The sequence below is a fragment of the Lycium barbarum genome, chromosome 12, assembly GCF_019175385.1.
Source record: "Lycium barbarum isolate Lr01 chromosome 12, ASM1917538v2, whole genome shotgun sequence".
Taxonomy (NCBI): domain Eukaryota; kingdom Viridiplantae; phylum Streptophyta; class Magnoliopsida; order Solanales; family Solanaceae; genus Lycium; species Lycium barbarum.
In genome coordinates, this window is record NC_083348.1 from 56,425,422 (window position 1) to 56,446,413 (window position 20,992).

At 41.3% G+C, this 20,992-nt stretch overlaps 1 long non-coding RNA gene across 1 annotated transcript; it reads right to left on the reverse strand.

Annotated features, from left to right (window-relative positions):
• Positions 1-16,627: 16,627 nt before the first annotated feature.
• On the reverse strand, positions 16,628-20,517 carry LOC132622649 (uncharacterized). Its single transcript, XR_009575960.1, has 4 exons — positions 18,393-20,517; positions 17,941-18,166; positions 17,244-17,318; positions 16,628-16,977 (listed from the first exon to the last, which is right to left on the reverse strand). It is a non-coding gene; the product is annotated as an uncharacterized LOC132622649 (long non-coding RNA).
• Positions 20,518-20,992: the final 475 nt, after the last annotated feature.

The window sequence follows — 20,992 nt, forward strand, 5'->3', positions numbered from 1 at the left end:
CCATGACACCTCCAACTACGGAATCTGCAACCCCAGTTGTCGTAATATCCAATACACCCTAAAATAAGTTAAATAACAGATGGATATTAATTAGTTTCCAGAAAGAGACAATGTAATACTTCAGACAGCAGTAACATGTTTTGACAAGCCATTTCAGTGAACCAACTGCGAGTCTTTACCTTCTTCGAAATGAATTTCCCTGGTTCTACCAATAGTTTGAAGGGATCAATTGCAATGAACTAATGAGGCCGCACTTTTATTGCATCTAGGCCAATGCATCATGCAAATGAGTTCTATTAGCTTTGTAATTGACTGTAAACCTAGTGAAAGTTTTAGAAAGCAATAAATCCTACTTCTCATACTATTTCCTTATAGTTCCTAAACGCTAATAGCATTATAATATATTCCAATAGTACTCTAGCTCAATTGACTATGAATAAGATGTATAACCAGTTAAAATTAATGAAAGTATGAAACAATAGTTAGAATAATAACGAGGATCGTAATTTTAGTTTTATATCAAAAACATCTATTCTTATTATCCAATCTCATTATGATAATATGCGAAGGCTAACAAATAAGAATTAGTTTATTATAATCATAGTAATGACGACAATGACAACAACAACAAAAAAAATAAAAAAAAGTGGAAGGAAGATTGCAAAATAAACAAATTATTTGCACCGATTTATCTGTTAAAAGTGGAACACTCTCGATTTGAAATGAAGAATAAACTCATGGAACTAGAAATACTATATATGAATGGGAAATAATTATATTGTATGGGGGTAACAGCGCATCGCGACCCGGTCACGAGACCGGATACCCGTCACGACCGCAGAGCCTGTCCAGCTAGTTCCCATTCTCACCAACCTGCGTCACGTCAACATCCCTCGATCAGGGCGCTGCTGCAAGTATACACGTTGGGATGGCAGAAAGGTCACATCACTTATACTATGGGGTTTGAAAAGTCTCACTTTGGATTATATAAGGAAGCTTAGGATAGAAGCAAGGGGGATCCTCTTGAGCTGACCATTTGTAGTCCTATTATTTTTTCTAAGCAATATACACAGAATCATCACTTTCTTGTCATTTTTTAGCTGTTTAAATCTTATTGTATGACCCTTGTTTCTTGTTAAACTCTATCACGATCCAAACTAATCCGGACCGGGCTTATAAAAAGAGTTCTCGGAGTTAGATACGTCTCACTTGTCTTTAAACCCAATAAAAATAAATTCTAGCTGATTTTTAGTTAAACGCAATTTCACTGGAAAACAGTTTGGCGGCGTATGTGGGGATAGACAACTGTGGTGTCATCCTATTCCAAAGCAGAAAATCTTAAAAGACTTAGTTGGATCTGGAATTGTTCTGTCAGAAAGAAGAAATGCACCTGACCATGCCTGAAACAACTAGCAACACTTTAGGGAGCAGTGTTCTAACAGGAACAAGAGACCCGCAGGGCTCGCGGCTGAGGAACCAACAGAGCTCTGACAGGGACATCAACTCGGAATTAGAAGAACAAGTAGAAAGGGAGGAGGTAACACCACCGGAAGAGGTCTATAACGAGGACCCGATCGAGAAAGACCATCCTAACCATTCGGCATAAAACAGGGAGAGGTGTCCTTGAGGACGTTACTCTGGAAAAAGTAAAAGACGCCTTCATCCTAGGGTGGAAGGAATGTACAAAGCAGAGGATCCCCCGTCGAACATAACTCTAGCAGTAGTTCTGGAGTCGAATAGCGCCATGATAGAGCTCATGGAAAAGCTCATAAGTATCGTGGCTGGGGGAACACCAGTTAAATGCCCTACGAATAACCCAGAGGTTATTAAGGCTCCCCAGACTCCCGAGATGGACATGGAGAAGAGGGAGCTGGAGCCAGACAAACAGAGTGTAGACTTAGCGAGGATCGCCAAGTTAGAAAAAGAGCTCCACGATCGGATGAGCCAAATACCCGGGGCTCCCCCTGTCTTGAAAGGGGCGGGAGCGAGGAAATATGGAAAGATTCCATATAAACTAAGTGCGGCTCCGCGTTCATCCCGAAGAAGTTCAAAATGTCGGATATACCCAAATATGACGGAACCACAGAGTTCGGAGGAGCATATAATTAACGATCTTCGAAGTGGTCATCACTGTACACGACCTCAAGTGGCACGAGATTGAATCAGTGATGCGAAAAAGTTCCAGCACACGCTCGTTAAGGGGGCACTTTTTTGGTATAATTTTTTGCTTAAACATTCTAATGATTCTTTTACTGCTCTTGCAGATACGTTCGTAAAAGCATGCCAGGGCTTGAAGATCCGAGATGCACAAAGAGGATATCTTTGCTATAAAACAGAGGAATGATTAGACGCTTCACAACTATGTGGAAAGATTCCAACGGAGAGGATGCTGCTGGCCGCCATACCGGAAGATTAGGCTGCCGCGGCATTCACAGATGGTTTGAATGCCAATGGTTTAGGGGCATCGAGAAAATTAAAGAAAATCTTAAGGGAGTTACCGTCCAAGTCTTGGAACGAGGTGAATAATAGATACACAGCCAAGATGAGAATAGAGGACGACCTCAGGACCGGCCCCCGGGCGGACATGAGAAATAAGCCGCATAAGAGACCTGTGAATGTCCTCCCCACCAGAAAAAGAAACTTGAGAGACTGGTAAGAACCGTGCATAACTCGCCTCCCTCCAAGGGATGACGCAGGAACCCGAAGATAGCAGTATGATCAAGGCTAACCCAGAAAAGAAAGAGAGATGCCATTTAGAAATCCATCAAATGATTCGGGCCCCTGAAGTGTGGCGTCATATAATTTCAATGTGAAAGCTGGGGAACTGGTCATAGCCATAAAAAAGATTAAAGAAGCAAGGTTTCCGGTGGCAATGCGGTTTAAACCAAATAGACGCGGCGTGGAGTTATGGTGTGAATTCCACACCCTCCCAGGACATTCAACCGAAGATTGTAAGAACCTGTGTTATGAGGTAGCGGAGAAAGAGATTGGGACTCTGCACGAACAACGGATGCCCCCTGGCACGATTAGTATGATTTTTAAGGGGAAAGTTGTCAGAGCGATAACCCAAGATCCTTATGACAGGAAGCCCTCTTCTTCCAGAAAAAGAGGGAGGGACCACCCAGAAGACCGTGTATCGTTTAGGGCTGCGGATGAAAGAAACGTCAGTGGCCCACACATCGACACCCTGCTAATATCCCTTAAAATCTCTAATTTTAATATTAAGCGAGTGCTTGTCGATCCAGGTAGCATTATGAGCGTGGTGCAACACTGAATTCTCAAAGAATTGCAGTTGATGGAGCAAGTGGTCCTGGTGGTCAAGGTCCTGACCGGATTCAATTTATCAAGCGAGACCACGCGAGGGCAGATCAAGCTAGTTACACATATGGAAGGGGTCTCTTCAAGGGCTTTGTTTGACATCTTGGAAGGAGACATGCTTTACAATTTAGTGATAAAGAGACCATGGTTGCACAACATGAAGGCAGTCCCCTCTACTTTCCATCAAATCATGAAATTTCCCTCCCCTTGGGGGATAGCTGAAGTCCACGGGGACCCGGAGCTAAGCCAAGGAAACACAGCCCTGGCGACTGCTAAGGATGACCAAAAGGACGATGGCTATTAGCAATTACAGAACACCGACCTCAGGGTCTAGCCTACAGCCAGACATGGAGAAGGAGCAGAATAATTAAAAGGCCCATCCAGCGAGGGTTCGCAGGAGAGAACACCATGAGGGTTTGTTGCGCTAGAAGAGGCAGACGTGGGGAGTATCATACCCGAATACCTCGAACTCACCGCGTGCTGTCCATACCTGCCGGAAGAACAGCTATACCTGGGCTCAGGCTTGGAGCCAGAGTTCCTAGGGAAACTTCTTAAGTTTTTAACATATCACATGAATAGCTTCACTTTGTCGGGTTTAGATGTTGCAGGCGTCCCTCTAGAGTTGGTCATCCATAAGCTAAGCAGTAGTCCTGACCACCAGCCGATTAAGTAGAAAAGGTGCCCGATGTCGATGAAGCGTAATCAATTCGTTTAAGAGGAGGTGGCCCGACTCATTTAGCGTAGAGCGATGAGAGAGGTGAAATACCCGGATTGGATGGCTAATGTCGTGGTACTCCATAAAAAGCCTGATGGCTTTCGAATGTATTTATATTTGAATGATTTAAATAAAGCATGCTTGAGGAACTCGTACCCTATACCCCGCCTCGATCAGGTGGTCGATTCAGTGGCTTGGCACGAGTTGCTCTAGTTTCTGTACGTGTTCTCAGGGTTTGACCAAATTCGGTTAGACCCCGCGGACCAGGAAAAGACTTCGTTTATCAAGCAGCATGGGACTTACTGCTATAATGTCATGCCTTTTGGCTTGAAAAATGTGGGGGTCACTTTTCATCGAGTGACCCGACAAATGTTTCAACATAAGATAGGTCGGAGTGTTGAAATTTATTTGGATGACATAATTGTTAAATCCCTGGGAACATAGGAACACATAAGACATTTGCAGGAATCATTTAATATTCTTCGTGCCTACAACCTGAAGTTGAACCCAAAACAATGCGTCTTCGGAGTGGGCTCTGGCAAGTTCTTGGGGTTCATTATGTCCAACAGAGGCATTGAGGTCAACCCGGACCACATTCGGTCCATCAAACAAATACCGGACGTCCTTGATAGCGCCAGAAAAGTGCAGCAGTTAGTGGGGAGAGTGGGTACGTTAGGAAGATTCATATCACGGGCGTCCGAGCGGTGCCAAATGTTCTTCGATGTTGTTACATCTCGGAAATTTTGGATTTTATTGCCTCGTGAGTAGGCTAATGTGAGCTTAAGATGAACACGAAATCCATACGAGATTAAGGAAAGCATTAGATAGCTTAAAGTGCATACTATAAGATTTTGAAGTCATATGAATATATAAGCCTAAATTTGTTGAAGGAAGTGAAAAAATGTAAGTCGTGTTCGGAAAGGTTTTCGCTATAATTGAGCTAATGTTTATTTAGAAATATCTTGAGGGGATGCTATGGGGCCTATTGTATGGTTAATGAAGTGTTACATAAGTGCTAAGAAGGTTCCACAGGGATTGGAAGTCAAACGAATCAGCGAGAGAAAGTTTCGGATAACTGTGAGTTATACGACCACTTATACGGTCCGTATAACTTTATACGGTCCGTATAAGGGGAGTCCGTATAACATGAACTTTACAGAAAGGGACATTTTCTTGGTGGTGTTATACGGTCCACGTATACGGACTGTATAAGTCCATCGGGCAGCTTTATTTTTTTTGTATAAATAGAAGACCCTTGTTCTTTTATTTCATTTTTCCACATTTCCTCAAGTCTTGAGAGATCGAAACTCTTCTCCAAGCATATCCCACTCTAACCCAAGAGAAAACAAAGATCAAGAGGCAAGAATCAAGATACCCATGTGTTAGAAGTCTTGCTAGGGTTAGTATACTACAAGAAATTCTTGAGTATTGAAGCTAGGGTTTTCATATAAGTTAATAGCTGCTCCAAAGCTCATTCTTATGAGATAAAAGGTTAGTTTTCATGCTTATTTCATGTTATCATGAATGCTTGGTTGTTGAACAACTTGGGTAAAAGAAGAAAGTAGAAAATGAGGTCTAAATGTAGCTTTTATGATGTTTTTGAGTAGTAAGCTAACTTGAATCATGATTGTTAGTGTGATATGGGTATAATATTGTTATGGAAGGTAATAATAGTGATGACGAAGCATTGTATGAAACTGTGCTAAGGATGGCTGTGGAGTTGTTAGTATAAGTTGAACATGAGAATGAATTTTGAAGGCTTAATGGAATGTGATTACTTGATTATGATATTGTGGATGTTATTGTGGTTGTTTGGGAGTTATTTTGTAATATGCTGGTAGTTGATGAAATAGGGGAAATGCTGCCCAATTTTCATTGAATGATGAATTGTTCTAGTTGAATTTAAGAGTATCATTAAGGCTTAATCATGGCACGAATCCTTCTAAGTAGATTCTCCAAGCTTCGACGGGGAACGTTAAGTAGTTAAGAAGACAATGAGGTATGTAAGGCTAACCATTCTTTCATTAAGGCATGATTCCTTTGCTATATACCACCTCATGGGTTCTAAAATGTCTTCTAAATGACTCCATTCCTAGAATTACTAAAGCATATGATTCTTGATATTTTCACGATGCTATTGTCTCCTTTATATGATAGTCGATCCTCCAAGGAAAGAAGTAACGAAAACGAGGATGATAATGATGGTGGTGATACTTATGGACTAGTATGTATACATGTATAAGTATGTATGACTATTATGTAACATCGAGCTTATATGGCCGGGTATGATACCTATCGCGCGCACACCACTGCAGTTGGGTATGGATAACATTGAGCCTTGGTAGGGCCAGGTACGTATAACACTGAACTGTTACACCTTGGAAATTTCATGTCGCCGCGTAGTGAGTGAACTACTGATAGCTTAAGGATAACAGGAAGTTGTTAGGATTATAAGACGGATAATTAGTGGTCTTAGAATGCGTACGTTAAGATCTTGGAGCTATATGAATTGATGGAATAAGGGCTGATAAGAATAAGTGGAGTATAAGTGAGGTTTAGGAACGGTTTCGTAAATTATTGAGTTAAGAATTGTTTGGTAAGGTCTTGAGGATGAGTCATAGGGATGTTTAGATCATTAATGAAGTATTAAACAAGTGTTAAGAAGGTTGTGTATGGATTGGAGATCAAACGAAACGACGAGAACAACTTCGGAAAAACTGTGAGTTACACGACCATGTTATACGGCCCGTGGAATGTTATACGGACCGTATAATGGTCTGTATACTCAACAGAAACTAAGTATTTCATGGTGGTGGACCACAACCACTTTCACGGACCGTGCCATGTTCCACGGACCGTACAAGTGTCCGTGGAAGTCCCGACGGGCTGAGTAAGTTCAATTATATAAATGTGATTCCACTTCATTAATTTCATTTCCCACACACTTCTTCATCTCTCTCAAGACCTCTAGAAGGTTCCACATACTTCATCTTCAAGGATGCAAGGGGAAATCAAAGGTTTATACCATAGATTCAAGTGAATCAAGTGCAAGGAAGCTCACTAGGGTTCCTCCAAGTCAAGAATTCTCTTGGGAGTGAAGTTAGGGTTTCCTCCAAGTGAAGTATTACCAACCAAAACCCGTTCCTGCGCATTCAAAGGTGAGTTTCATGATTATTCTATGTTGTTTAAGGTATGAAAAAGTTGAAATACTTGTATTATGGAAGAAAACGGAAAATGGATTACAAAAGATGAGATTAGTGGCAATTGTGAATAGTAGATTAATATGAATCGTGAATCTTGATATGTTGGGATTGTAATCACGTTATGAATGATGTTAGGAGTATGAGAGAAACATTAGATGAGAATGAATGTAACGTTGTAGTATGATTATGATGATGGATGACCTTGAGTGGAAATTGTAGGAATTGGAAAAGGATGAATTTGGCTAAAGTCGTTGATGATGATATTATGAATGATATTATTGACGTTTGGGAGTTGAAATATGATATGAGGAAAGTAGTAGAAACAAAGGAGATGCTGCTCAATTTTCTATAACTTTAGTTCAAACACGCTTATATTGTTGATTATCTAATACGAGTATGAACTCTCTTGAATGTAGAGACGTGAATATTGAAGAGGAACGTTCGAGTGATAGAGTAGCTAGACGAAAAGGTATGTAAGGCTAGTCCCTTCTTTCTAAGGCATGACTCCTATGATATGAATCTTCTAAATTTTCCATAATCTTCCTAAATAAAGGAACTATGAGTCCATGACTGTAATGAGCTACATATGTATGAGATAAAGAAAAGAGGTACGACGAGCAAGATAGTGATGATGATGAGTTGAGTATAAAGAGTCCTAGAGTTAAGTAAGATGTCCATACACGCTAATAATTCTAAGCATGGTTTTGTCGATGCTTCTCTTTGCGTACACTCACCTTAAATTGTTAATTCCTTCAAGGTGAGATATGATGTTGATGATTACTCCATAATATAGTCGGGGGCTCATGACCTTATGTCAGCCCGACGTAGCCATAGTTGCCTTCAAATTCTAGTGTATGCTCTTAATGATAAATGTATAATGATGCTAAGTCATGATATGTCTATGAGATGATCAATAATGTAAGATTATGTTATGCCTGTGAGATGTGTAAAAATGATGAATTTGTGATTGATTAAATGACGATAAGATTCCACCGTGCCTAAATGGCCGGACATGTCACCGCTAAGGCGGGCTGCATATGATTCCACCGTGCCTAAATGGCCGGGTATGTCACCGCTAAGGCAGGATGCTATGTTTACACCGAGCTTAGAGGGCCGGGCATGATCACCACTAGTGGACGGCATATGATGGTTACCCGGACGCGGGTTAACGATGAGGATTATGATGTGATGATATATGCGCTGTGATGACATACGTACTATGATTATATAAATATACGAAATATGTATGAAATGTATTCACCTATGAAACTCATGCAGGCTATACCTTCCTCTCATGGCTCATGATTCTTCTATTATGTTCATTTCGTTCTTGTCTTACATACTCAGTACAATGTTCGTACTAACGTCCGTTTTCTTTGGACGCTGTGTTCATACCCACAGGTAGACAGGGAGGTGAGCTTGACCCAGACTCATAGGAGCTGTCAGCTGACTCGAGAGCACTCCATTGTTCTGGAGATGCTACTTGGTTTATTCTTTTGTGTATATATATATATATATATATATATATATATATTTTGGGCATGACGGGGTCTTGTCCCGTCTATATGTCTAGTACTCTAGTAGAGGCTCGTAGATACGCAGTGTGGGTTATATGGTCTCACGAGGTTGCTATTATGTATGTATGTATATATTATTTTGATGGCCGAAAGACTTATGTATATATAAAAGAATTTATGTTCTCAAAAGAACAATGATTTTCTTATGATTTGAGTATGAATTTGATAAAAGAACGTTTATTGAGCATGATAAGTAGCAGAACGAGTGGTGCTCGGTGGTCAGCCCCGGGTACCCGTCACGGCCCCTAGTCGGGTCGTGACATGAACCTCATCATGGTTGGGTACGTAAAACACCGAACCTCTATGGTCGGGTATGATACTTCTAAATGTATGAATGTATGAAATAGAAGTTTCCTATTAGAAAGAGGGTAAGTAAATATGACGAACGTCGCTAGAGGTATACCTAGCTCTTTCATTTCATAACTCATCCATCTTATGTTATTTCTTATGCTTTCATTATGTTATTGATTATGCTTTACATGCTCAGTACATTATTCGTACTGACGTCCTTTTGTTTGTGGACGCTGCGTCATGCCCGCAGGTGGACAGGGAGACATGCTTGATCCTTAGATTTCTCGTTCAAGGACTGTGTAGAGGAGCTCCATGTTATCCGGAGCTACAACTGTTGGTATTATTCTTTTGTGTACATACATATGGGTATGGCGGGGTCTTGTCCCGTCTATATGATGTTACATACTCTTCCTAGAGGCTCATAGACAGTTATGTATGGTTAGATGTCTTGGTCGGCTCATATTTTGAATATCATTTTGTTAGCCTCGTCAGCTTGTGTATATGGATATGGGCATTGTTGTCAATGATGAATAAATGTGTTGCTGCCCAATGAGATTATTATTATTGATGTATATAAATTATGAATAAGCTTTGTGGCTCACCTAGATGTGAATAGGAAAGTACGATAAGAGGTGCCCGGGTGGGTTAGCACCGGGTGCCCGTCATGGCCCTCCGATTGGGTCGTGACAGATGTGCTAAAAAAGAATAAAGATTTTGAATGGACCTCAGAATGTCAGCAATCTTTGAGGGATCTGAAACTATACCTATCAAACCCACCCCTGCTTGCGAGGCCGGAGGAAGGAGAACCCTACTGGTCTATTTGGTTGTTTCAGAAATCGCGGTAAGTGCTGTGCTCATACGCGAAGAAAAAGGTACGCAATCCCTTGTTTATTATATTAGTAAGACCCTAGCTGAGGCCGAGCTACATTATCTGCACCTCAAAAAGATAGCCGTGGTCCTAGTGGTCATGACCCAAAAATTAAGAACATACTTCTAATGCCACCCGATCTGCGCGGTAACTACTTTTTCTTTAAGAAAAATCTTGCACAAACCCGAGCTTTCGGGAAGGTTAGCAGGTTGGTCGATTGAATATGCACATATGATATAACTTATCGACCTCGGACTGCCATCAAGCCTTAGCGAATTTTGTCGATAATTACAGTCCGGGCATGATGCCCTGTTCCCAAAAGGAAGATATTCGGGAAGCGAGGTCTCTTCCGGGGAATGAGTCCTGTATAGGGATGGGGCCATAAATGCAAAGGTGTCGGGGTTGGGAATTGTCTTGACCGCCCCTAAAGGGCCCACAGTCAAGCAATCGTTTAAATGTTTACCTTTAACTAACAACGAGACCGAGTAGGCGGCCGCAATTGCAGGATTGGAATTGGATCGAGGGCTAGGGGACGAAAATGTAGAATTAAAAAGCGATTCTCAGCTGATCGTAAACTAGATCCTCGACCAATATGAAACCAAAGATGAGTTAATGTGGGAGTATTTGAACTGAGTTGTGATGTTGTTGTCTCACTTCTGATAATAGAAAGCTACTCAAATCCCTCGAGAAATGAACGCACAAACAGATGCCTTGGCAAACCTGGGGTCTTCAGCCGATACGACGGGGGCAGGGAGGGATTGTATAGTTCATCTATTTCACTCCATCCTGGACCTGGCCTTGCATGAGGTAAACACCACCGGCTTGACATGGGACTGGCAGAATGACATCGTGAATTACTTACAGAGTGGGACTCTCCCCGATGATACCAAAGCCGCACGAGTGATAAGAGTCGAGGCCGAGTGGTACTTCATGGATAAGGGCGAGTTATACCGCAGGTCGTACCTCGGACCACTGGCCAAATGTCTGGGGGTGACAGAAGCGGAATATGTGATTAGAGAAATACACGAGGGAAGTTGTGGGAATCATTCCGGATCTGAGTCTTTGGTTCGAAAGATAGTAAGAGCTGGGTACTACTGGTCACGAATGGACGAAAATGCTAAAGCTTTTGTTCAACAATGTGACAAGTGTCAACGACATTCTTCTATAATACACCGGCCTGCAAAATTTCTCCATTCGGTAACGGCCCCGTGGCCCTTCTTAAAGTGGGGGTATGGATATCGTAAGGATGATGCTGGGGGTAGTGGGAAACGTCAGGTTCTAGCTGGTAATGATGGATTATTTTTCAAAATGGGTAGAGGCAAAGGCATAATAAAGATCTTAGAAAAGGAGGTGATAGATTTGATTTGGGACCATATCATATACAGGTTCGGGGTGCCAAGGGAAATCACATGCGATAATGGTCCTTAGTTCATGGGGAAAAGATCACCGAGTTCCTAGAGGGGTTAACGATCAAGCATATATCCTCCTCTCTATACCACCCGTGCGTGAATGGCCTAGAGGGGTTGACGATCAAGCGTATAGCCTCCTCCCTATACCACTCGTGCGTGAATGGTCAGGCAGAATCTACTAATAAGATCTTGGTTCAGAACATCAAGAAGAAACTAGAAGATGCCAAAGGAAGGTAGCTAGAGGAATTGCCCAGAGTGTTATGGGAATACAGGGACCACTACAAAAACCAGCACCGGGAAACTCCCTTCTCCCTGGTGTATGGTGCAGAATCCCTAATACCCATAGAAATCGGAGAGGCCAGCATTAGGTAAACCCACACTACGGAGGAGTCCAATAGGGAAGCAATGGCAATTAACCTGGATCTGTTAGAAGAGCGCAGGGAGATGGTACTCATAAGAATGGTGGCACACAAGCAGAGGGTCGAAAGATAGTTTAACAGAAAGATGAATTTGAGGCACTTCAAGATTTGGGATTATGTCCTACGAAAGGTAACGCTCGCGACCCGGGATGTCAACGCAGGCAAAATAGGGCCTAACTGGGAAGGTCCATACCAAATAGTAGGGATTGCCAGCAAGGCATCCTATCGAATCAAGGACGAGCACGGAAAGGAATTGATAAATAGATGGAACGTGAGCTACCTCAAGTGATTTTATCTCTAGAAAAGGTTGCAGGTATGTTCTCGGAATATTTATCTTGCGTTAACTTGCTTCTTCTCCTTGACAGGGATTGCCCCTAGAAGGACATGTTACAATCGAACCCGCGATGCGTGTTGCGCTCTTTTCCTTGATCGAGGTTTTGTCCCAAATGGATTTTACCGGCAAGGTTTTTAACGAGGCAACTTTTCAGAAGCGCATTGTACTTAGCTGATGAAGGGATACAATCAGAGGAAAGAGTGAAACTCCCAAAACAGATTTTCTCGAAGACACATTGACGGTGAGTAGCGGATCTGCCCCACCTTCTTTCTTTTTGTATATCTTATGGGAACTCTGTAAAAGCCCTAAAAAGGCTCTTGTATTGATGGGATAGATAGCTCATCCTAGGTTTTGGAATGGAATAAGAATCACCACTTATTTCTCAGTTACTGTCATCAAAAGCAACATAAAAAGAAAGCATTAGGGGCAAAACCGAACTTGAAAGCCTCACGGCCTCGCAAAACCGCTTTTAACACATGATATGGCCATAGAGTCTCCAAGCCTGCAGGTTCCATGAACCTTTGTGCCATTAAATGGGGTCGAGACGTCTTCCCCATCAGCATAAAAATATTGATGGCCCTCCTTCATTGCGAATTGGATGATTAGATCTCCAATATCGCGAAAGCGCTTCCGAAAGTGACATTCTCGGATTGGGTTGGGAATGACGACCTCAAACACAAAATGCCAAAATGATATAAGCGTGCACCAATCATCATATCTTAACTTAAACAACAAATGCTCGAATATTATCGTAGTTTCGGTAGACAAGCATAGCGGTCATGCACTGACGGTTAAGTGCAAAATAAAAAGCCAACAAATTATTTTATGATCACAATAGTTGCAAAAACTAAGCGCATATCAAAACGTAGTAATGAGAACTCAAGGTTGAAAGCAAACTGATAATCGTCATTGAATAAGGAGCAAAGAAAGCGTGAAGGCTCATATAAAAAATACTTAAAGACAAGCATGCCCTAGTGATAAAAAAGAGGAGTACGGAAGCCTAGAACCAAAGTTGATAGGGCACACAGTCCCTGAAATATCCATAAAACAAAAATGGCGCGCAAGCCAGAACAAAGAGAAAACTATTCAAAAAAGGCACGCAGGCCTGCAGCAAATTCACAAAGGTCGAAAGCTAGTTATCTTCCCAAGGCATGCTAAAGAAGGCCTCCAAACCAATGTCCAAAGGCTCAAGACTTACAAAGCTACGCCGGGGCGGGGGGGGGGGGGGGGGAGGGGTCATTTTCATCCCCCGAGAAGCCAGCTGAGGCATCGGAGGAAGAGGTATTACATCAGGAAGTTCGTCCATATCCCGTTTCATCACGAAGGTCATCCATATCCACTTCGGCTGCACACCCAAATCTACCTCTGCATCTATTAGGGCTGAGGAGCCATCAATGTAACCTTTTTTGACACCTTGCAAAACCTTACATCGGGTGCGAAGGACGGCAAAATCCTGAAGCAAGGTGGCCCTCCGTCGTTCGGCCTCTCGGCGAAGCCCCAAGCACTGGTTCCCGCCTCCGAGCAGCATCACGCTGGGCCTCCACTTGGTCTAAACTCTCCTACAGCAATGGGCGAGTCGTAGTGTTGGTCCGAAAGGTGTCCTCCCGAGCTACCAGAGCTTGCTTAGCCTTTTCCCATTGAAGCTCCAAGGTGGTCCTCAGGGCTTGAAGACCTATATTCTTTGTCTGAAGTTGGGCAAGATTGTCCTGAAGGAGCCAGTTCTCCTCCGTTAGCTTCTCCACGTCACGAGAGGAAGAAAGAGGCATGTTCTTGAAAAGCTCAAGGGTAGAAAAAGCACCAGCCTGATCCCGGAGAGAGATAAACAGACAAACTTATTGCATACGTTCACTATAAGAACGACTGATAAGGAATAAATGATTCAAATTACCTGAAGGAAAATACCCACAAGATAGGTTAGGGAGCCTCCAAACCAAGGCCCGAACTAGTGGCAGGAGGAGGTGGAATGGAAGGGCCAACACCCGCATTTTCAAAGGGAGGCACGCTACTATCCACGCTCCCGGGTTGGGCTTTACTAGCTCCCAGCCCCACAACAACCTCGGTGGAAAGGACCCTCGCACCCTCGGACTTAGCAGCCCCTTCATCATCTTCCCCTACATGGACCATCATTTGCATTTCCTCATTCAGGTACTCACTGAGTGGACGATGCGTTCTTACTCGTGAACTAATCCCCCTGGATAAAGATGCCCCGACGTCGTTTGGAAGCGCACGCTTCCTACTACCTTTTGCTTCTGCAGCCGCCTCGACAATATGCCCTCGAGCCTCCTCCGGGGAGGGCGCCTTCTATCGGCGTAAAACGGGAAGACCTGACAACTATGAAAGAGGTCAGAGTAAAACCTCAAGATTCAAGCAGCAAGGGAACTCGGGTAAGGGAGAGGCATTAACGGTGGTTTTTGCCTTTCCATCTATCGGCAGATATACCTTTCCAGGTCCGGTCAATATCTTTGGAGGTGCGGAGCGTGTCCATCACCCAATTAAACATATCAGGCAAGGGCTCAGGCGCAACTGGGGCCACTAGAAGAATGTGGAAGATAGAGTTAGAGGGGGCACACAAGGAAAAATAAGGAGAACATACAAGAAGAAAAGAAAGAGGTTACACACGAGCACTGTTCTATTGCCCCGGAAGAGGGCCACTAATGGGGTCGTGGAGGTGGACGGTGCGGATCATAACGAACTGACCACACCACCCTCGATCGTGATTATTTTCGGTACTGGTAATGAGACCTCGGGAGCCTCAGAAAGTAAGGTTTATCATTCCTCCATGAAGTACTAGGGGGGAGTAGAGGTGGATCAGGTGATCCAGAGTAAACAGAAGGTTAGTAAGGTCCACCAGGTGCTGCAACCAGCAGACTACTCTCCATGTCTGGGGGTCAGCTGTCCCGAACAAACGCCGTACCAGTGGCAGAAGGCCTCAATAACTTCATGGATCGGGAGGCCAAAGTCAATGGTAAAGGGGTAAGTGTAAATCATAGACATGCCCGGGATGTATTGGGTGATACTGGCATTGACCAGAGGGGGAATACATCAAACCTCAGGCCCCCAGCGACAGTCGATACGGACTTGGCGGATGGTGAAATCATCAATCAGAGAAGTAATGCCTTCCATAGATTCGTACTGAAGGATGTCACGGAGATCCTTCTCGAAATTAAAATTGGAGGGGATGATGTCAGACGCAGAGGAACCCAGGTTTAATTTTAGGGTGATTGCGGAAGATGAGAATTAGCGGCAGACAGAGTCCACCAAAGTGGCGTCTAAATACTCTCACATGCTTGCGAGAGTAAGGTCGTAAGATGAAGATGTGGATGTGGATGAGGACGATGAAGACATTGTATGAAAAAACATCAAGCGGGTCAGGAACTGGGTTCGCATAAAAAAAGGAAGAGCGAGAGTGAGGATGGAGAAATGCAAGCAGGGTCACCCGTTTAAATAACCTGCAGAAAAAATCATTAGCCTCAGAAAGAGAAGCGGCGTGCCCTGTTAGTGAATGTCAATCAGTGTCTCTGGAAGAGCGTCGTCGAATGAGTGATTAGATGCATTAAATGCTAACCTGACGAAGCATCTGATCGTGGGAAAAGAGGCGACATTTCAATTCTCACAAAAAGTTTTGAGAACGTACATGCTCTTCCACTTCCCAGGCTCATGCTATGGAGAGCTCGAAAAGTGGTGGACTATCTGTATGGGGGTAGAAACGCATCTGGACCTGGTCATGATATCAAATACCCATCATGATCGCCTAGCCTGTCCCGCTAGTTCCCATTCTCACCAACCTACGTCACGTCAACAACCCTCGATCAAAGCACTGCTGTAAGTATACACGTTGGGATGACAGAAAGGTCACATCACTTGTACTATGGGGTTTGAAATGTCTCACTTTGGCTTATATAAGGAATCTTAGCGTAAAAGCAAGGGGGGATCCTCTTGAGCTGACCATTTGTAGTCCTATTATTTTTTCTAAGCAATATACACGGAATCATCGCTTTCTTGTCAATTTTAGCTGTTTCAATCTTATTGTATGATCCTTGTTTCTTTTTAAACTCTATAACGATCCAAATTACTCTAGACCGGCTCATAAAAAGATTTCTCGAGGTTGGATACGTCTCACTTGTCTTTAAACCCAATAAAAACAAATCTATAACTGATTTTTTGTTTAAACCCAATTTCACCGGAAAACACATATGTTATAGTTAATTATTTAAGAAGTTGTAAACCATTTATAGCAATACATGAACGTACAAGAGAATGACTAACCAAAACTGCTTAGCTTCTATTATTACTAGATGAGCGTGCTCGTGCTACGCACGAATGCCTGATGTCCTTTTTTATTGCGCTATTAAACTAATAACTTTGAACTTCATAATTTTGTATCTACCAACAATTTTTTTCTGACATGTAGTAGAAAAGGTCAAACAAAAGCATCTAAGTAAACTTTGAAAATGGATTAGCAACTTACTCAATCACATAAGATATCTCAAACATTTGTAAGTTTACATTTTGGTAATTTAAGAGTTCATACATATTGCTATCACAAAGAATTCCCTAAATTTTTATTTTCGAATTTAGAAATATATTGAAGAATTCTATAGCTAAGCGGATGGATTGACAAAATTATGGTTCTCAGTTTTGTTTTTGTTGTGGATGAGAGCAATTCAATCACTTCCAAGTGCTAAACTGTTGTCTAGTCCTGAAGTTGTCTCATCTAAGAGTAATATAGGGGGATCGAGGATCAAGTCAACTCCTATTGACACCCTTTTTCTTTCACCACCTGAAATTCCTCAGTTCTCTTCATCTTCAACAAAGTTGTCTGCTACATGATCAAGGCCAAGTCCTATGTCATAAGAATAATTTCATTGAAAGTCTGTGATGCATTCTAGCTTTTAGCTGCTAAAATAGAGAAGCAATCTCCAAAATTCAAAATTGGGATAATCTCATAATTGTAGGTACACGAGTTTCAATTTTTCGAAAAAATGAGATTTGATGCTTTTCAATACATTGTAATAATTCAACTTCCTACTTGCACACGCTCTTTAGATAGGGTACTCCCCTTTCCTAGGACAGCATCAACTTTTTTTTTCTCTTAAACTAACATAATACCTGTAACGGTAAGCCCACATATGGTAATTCATGTTCGTCTTGTAATACTTGTAAATAGGCAATGTATCTGCAGAACTGCATTTTATGTTGATCCAAAAATGGGTAAGAGCTTTATTTGAAGCTATTTGTTTACATCTTATAAATAATGGTCAGTGATGCACTCTATCTGCTAAGATAGATAAGACATCTGTTTCAAAAGCGAACATGCATGTGCATATTATAAGACATGAAAACTAATTGCATGGATATCTTTCTTTAGTTTCTACTATGTATCATAATTGACATGGTTAACTATATTTGTGTAAGTAAGATATAACTTCTAACATGTCCATACAAAATCCAAGAAGAAATTATTTTCCAAAAAAAAAATAAATAGAATCACCAAATTTCCATCACAAAAGGGAAAAAAGGTGCACAAAAAATCAACTGTAAACTCAAATAGACAATATTTCAGTTAATTCCGAGTTACTATTAAAATGTTTCCTTGTTTCATTTGTCTAATGGTTACCTCGAAAGTGTTCCTCGGTCAGTATAATCCTTAATAATCTTATTGGATTTATCAATCAGGCTTTCACTTGACATTAAAAAAGCTGCCTTTCTTTACATCAATGTATATTTAGCTACCAAAAAGAATACGCACGCAAATGCACAACTTGTAAATAATTAGGAGTATTAAAGATAAGTAAAAGAGACTCACAGGCACAGCCAAATTAAAGATAAAGCATCTGCAGCCTTTTCTACTTCTGCATATCATATACTTCCTCCAATTGGATCTCGTTGGCAAGACCTTTCCACAACAACTCCATGTCTTAAAAAAAAATCATTTAGGATGATAGGATAGGAACTTATCTTTTGATCACTTTCACCATGTACAAATATTATTTCTCACTGATTCTACAAGATATCTCTCCACATTCATTTACCTGATGTAACAAGCGGTTAATCTTAATCAGATTTGAAATTATAGCACTTTTTGATAGAATGGGAAAAACAAATTCTAAGTCAAATTAGTCAATACATGATGAGAAGCTATGAAAAGCACATGGGACATAGACCAAACTCTAAAAAGGGAACAAACAAAATTGGTACAAATTCTATAAGAGTCGAAAGAATTACAGAAAAAGCAAGCGCCATATGCATGTGGCTTACCAAACGGAAGCTAAATTCAGAAATGCTACGGCAAGCTCATCATAAACCTCAAAGGCCGCTTCAATTAGTTCTTGCTGCTTGTCAGAAACAATTGCTTCCATATTAGCAGGAATATTTTCTGTGACACACTTCTAACTGCAAAAAGGCAAAAATAACTACAAGCTAGGTGGAACAATCTACCTATCATATTTCACCAGACATATTTAAGCTAAAGATAGAGCAAATCCATTGTAACCATGAAAATATCAAGTTTTTGATTGCATGAAACCAATAAGAACGTGGAAGTCACGTTCTAACCCAATCAAAACTTGCACAGCAACATTGTGGTGCCGAAGCTTTAAACTTACATGCATGGAGAGAATATAGAACAAGTATAAGATACCGTATTTGATGGAAATCAGGCATAAACAGCGGAAGCAAATAGCTGTTTACCCCGGATTCGGATAATCAATTAAATTTGTGGATGGGTATAGGATATGTGCTTGGATCTTGATATATGTTTGATAGTGGAAAATAAGCGTGTGAGTATTTAGTAATAAAACGGCTAATAACGATAATTTGCTCGATTTGCTATGGACATGAACATTTAGAAGCTATGTTCAATACTTAATGGAAGAAGCACAATATAAATGGAAACAAATGGCCTTGGCCGGATCAGATATTGAGGGAGAGAGATTGTGTATATGAGCTCTTTTATTATAAATATTCTTGGAAAGTAAAGGAGCTAACCCTTACAAAGGAGGGGGATGTGCTCTATTTATAGTGATGCCTCTATGGGCCTCTTCCCATACAAATGATTAGAATAATAATAAAAAGGACAACTCTGAGCAGATTTGGTGGGATTAGGTTGGCCGTACGATCTGACGCACACATGGTTGGTGGTTGACCATGGCAGGATGCTATCGACGCGTGGCAACCGCGTAACGGATCTCCCGGATCAACGGCCATGACCAAAACGGACCAACGGCCAGGATCTCCCAGACTAACGGCCACGATTTCCCGGACTAACGGCCACGATTTCCCGAACTAACGGCCACGATTTCCCGGACTAACGGCCACGATCAAACGGACTAACGGCTATGATCAAACGGACCAGCGGCCACGATCAATTCGGACCAACGGCTATGATCAAACGAACCAGCGGACACGATCAATTCGGACCAACGGCCCCGGTCAAACGGACCAACGACCACGATCAATTCGGACCAACGGCCACGAATGCTCGGGTCACCGGGCTTGGTCGTTCCAATGACGAAGAAGGCAGATCAGTCAGTCCCCTCGCTTTACCGGTTTGCCTCGCATCCGGTTTTTAACCTATACAGATAGCCAGGATCGAACTTGCATGTAATGTAGACAACACATAATCAAGATATTAATCAAACATAAAATTGATACTTATCTCTTGAAGCGTGACCGCGACCAAGAATCGAATCTTCAACCACGAGCACACACCATCCAGTTGATCGTCATCCTTCAGTTCCACAGTCTTCTGCTGTGTAACCCAAATAATACCAGAATTTGTGAAATTCGTGTGGGCAAATTTCTATGGAAAAAGAGTAGAAACTTGTAAAACCCTTAGCCTTCTTATGGAATAAGACCCTTATTTTATAACTACAGGTTTAGGGTTTTCCCCTTTTCCAAAACCTATTGGGTCTTTATTTTCCACCTAGAAATAATATTCCATATAATTCTTTATTATTCGGGCACAGCAGGGACCACAAAATTTAATTATCGAGGCTTCCTATTATGGAATTAATTCAAGAAATCTGAATTAATCATACCATAATAAATTACGAATTATTCCACTAAAAAATCGTAACTGCACTCCTCAGTTCAATTTCAAAATCATACATTAAAACTTATTTAACTCCCCATGTTAAGATTACAGATACCAATCAATTAAATTAAATTGCTGACAATTTAATTCATTGGCTAATTGAATCCTTTATATTTCTGCTTAACTTACATCATGTGACGGATACAAAATCCACCTGCAGGGTTTTCACATGAGACTTATAAGCATCCATAAAGGGGTATCATCAATCTCAAAGTCAAGACATGGATTCTATCAACTAATTATTATTTCACAAATGTAATTTGCCATTATCCAATTCACCAAGAATACATAGACCCGCAATTGAGTCGTACCTTTTAGTAAATTAAAATAATGAACAAATCACATTGATCATAATAATTATATCAAGATTAAGAGTATAAGTACATTTAACGAACTAGAGAATTTGTTTTATATATTCAGTACAAAAACACTTATCTCTACTTGGTCCGTTCAATACATACAAAATGTACTAGCACAAGAAGACGAAACTATACCGTTCCCATAATGAAGATACATTATATTAATCTTGGGCTACAATCATACCGATGGCTTTGTCCAATTTTCATGTTAGATTGTGAACATAAATTTTATACTTATAAGAACCGACGATTTAATCTTCCGTGTATAAGCTAAACTCTATACACTAAATCATCTACTATATAAGTAAAGGACACACATACTGGTACATGATCTATTTAATTCTTTATTAAACAATGAATAAATAATTGTTCTACAATAAATACTATATCCAAACACATGGTTA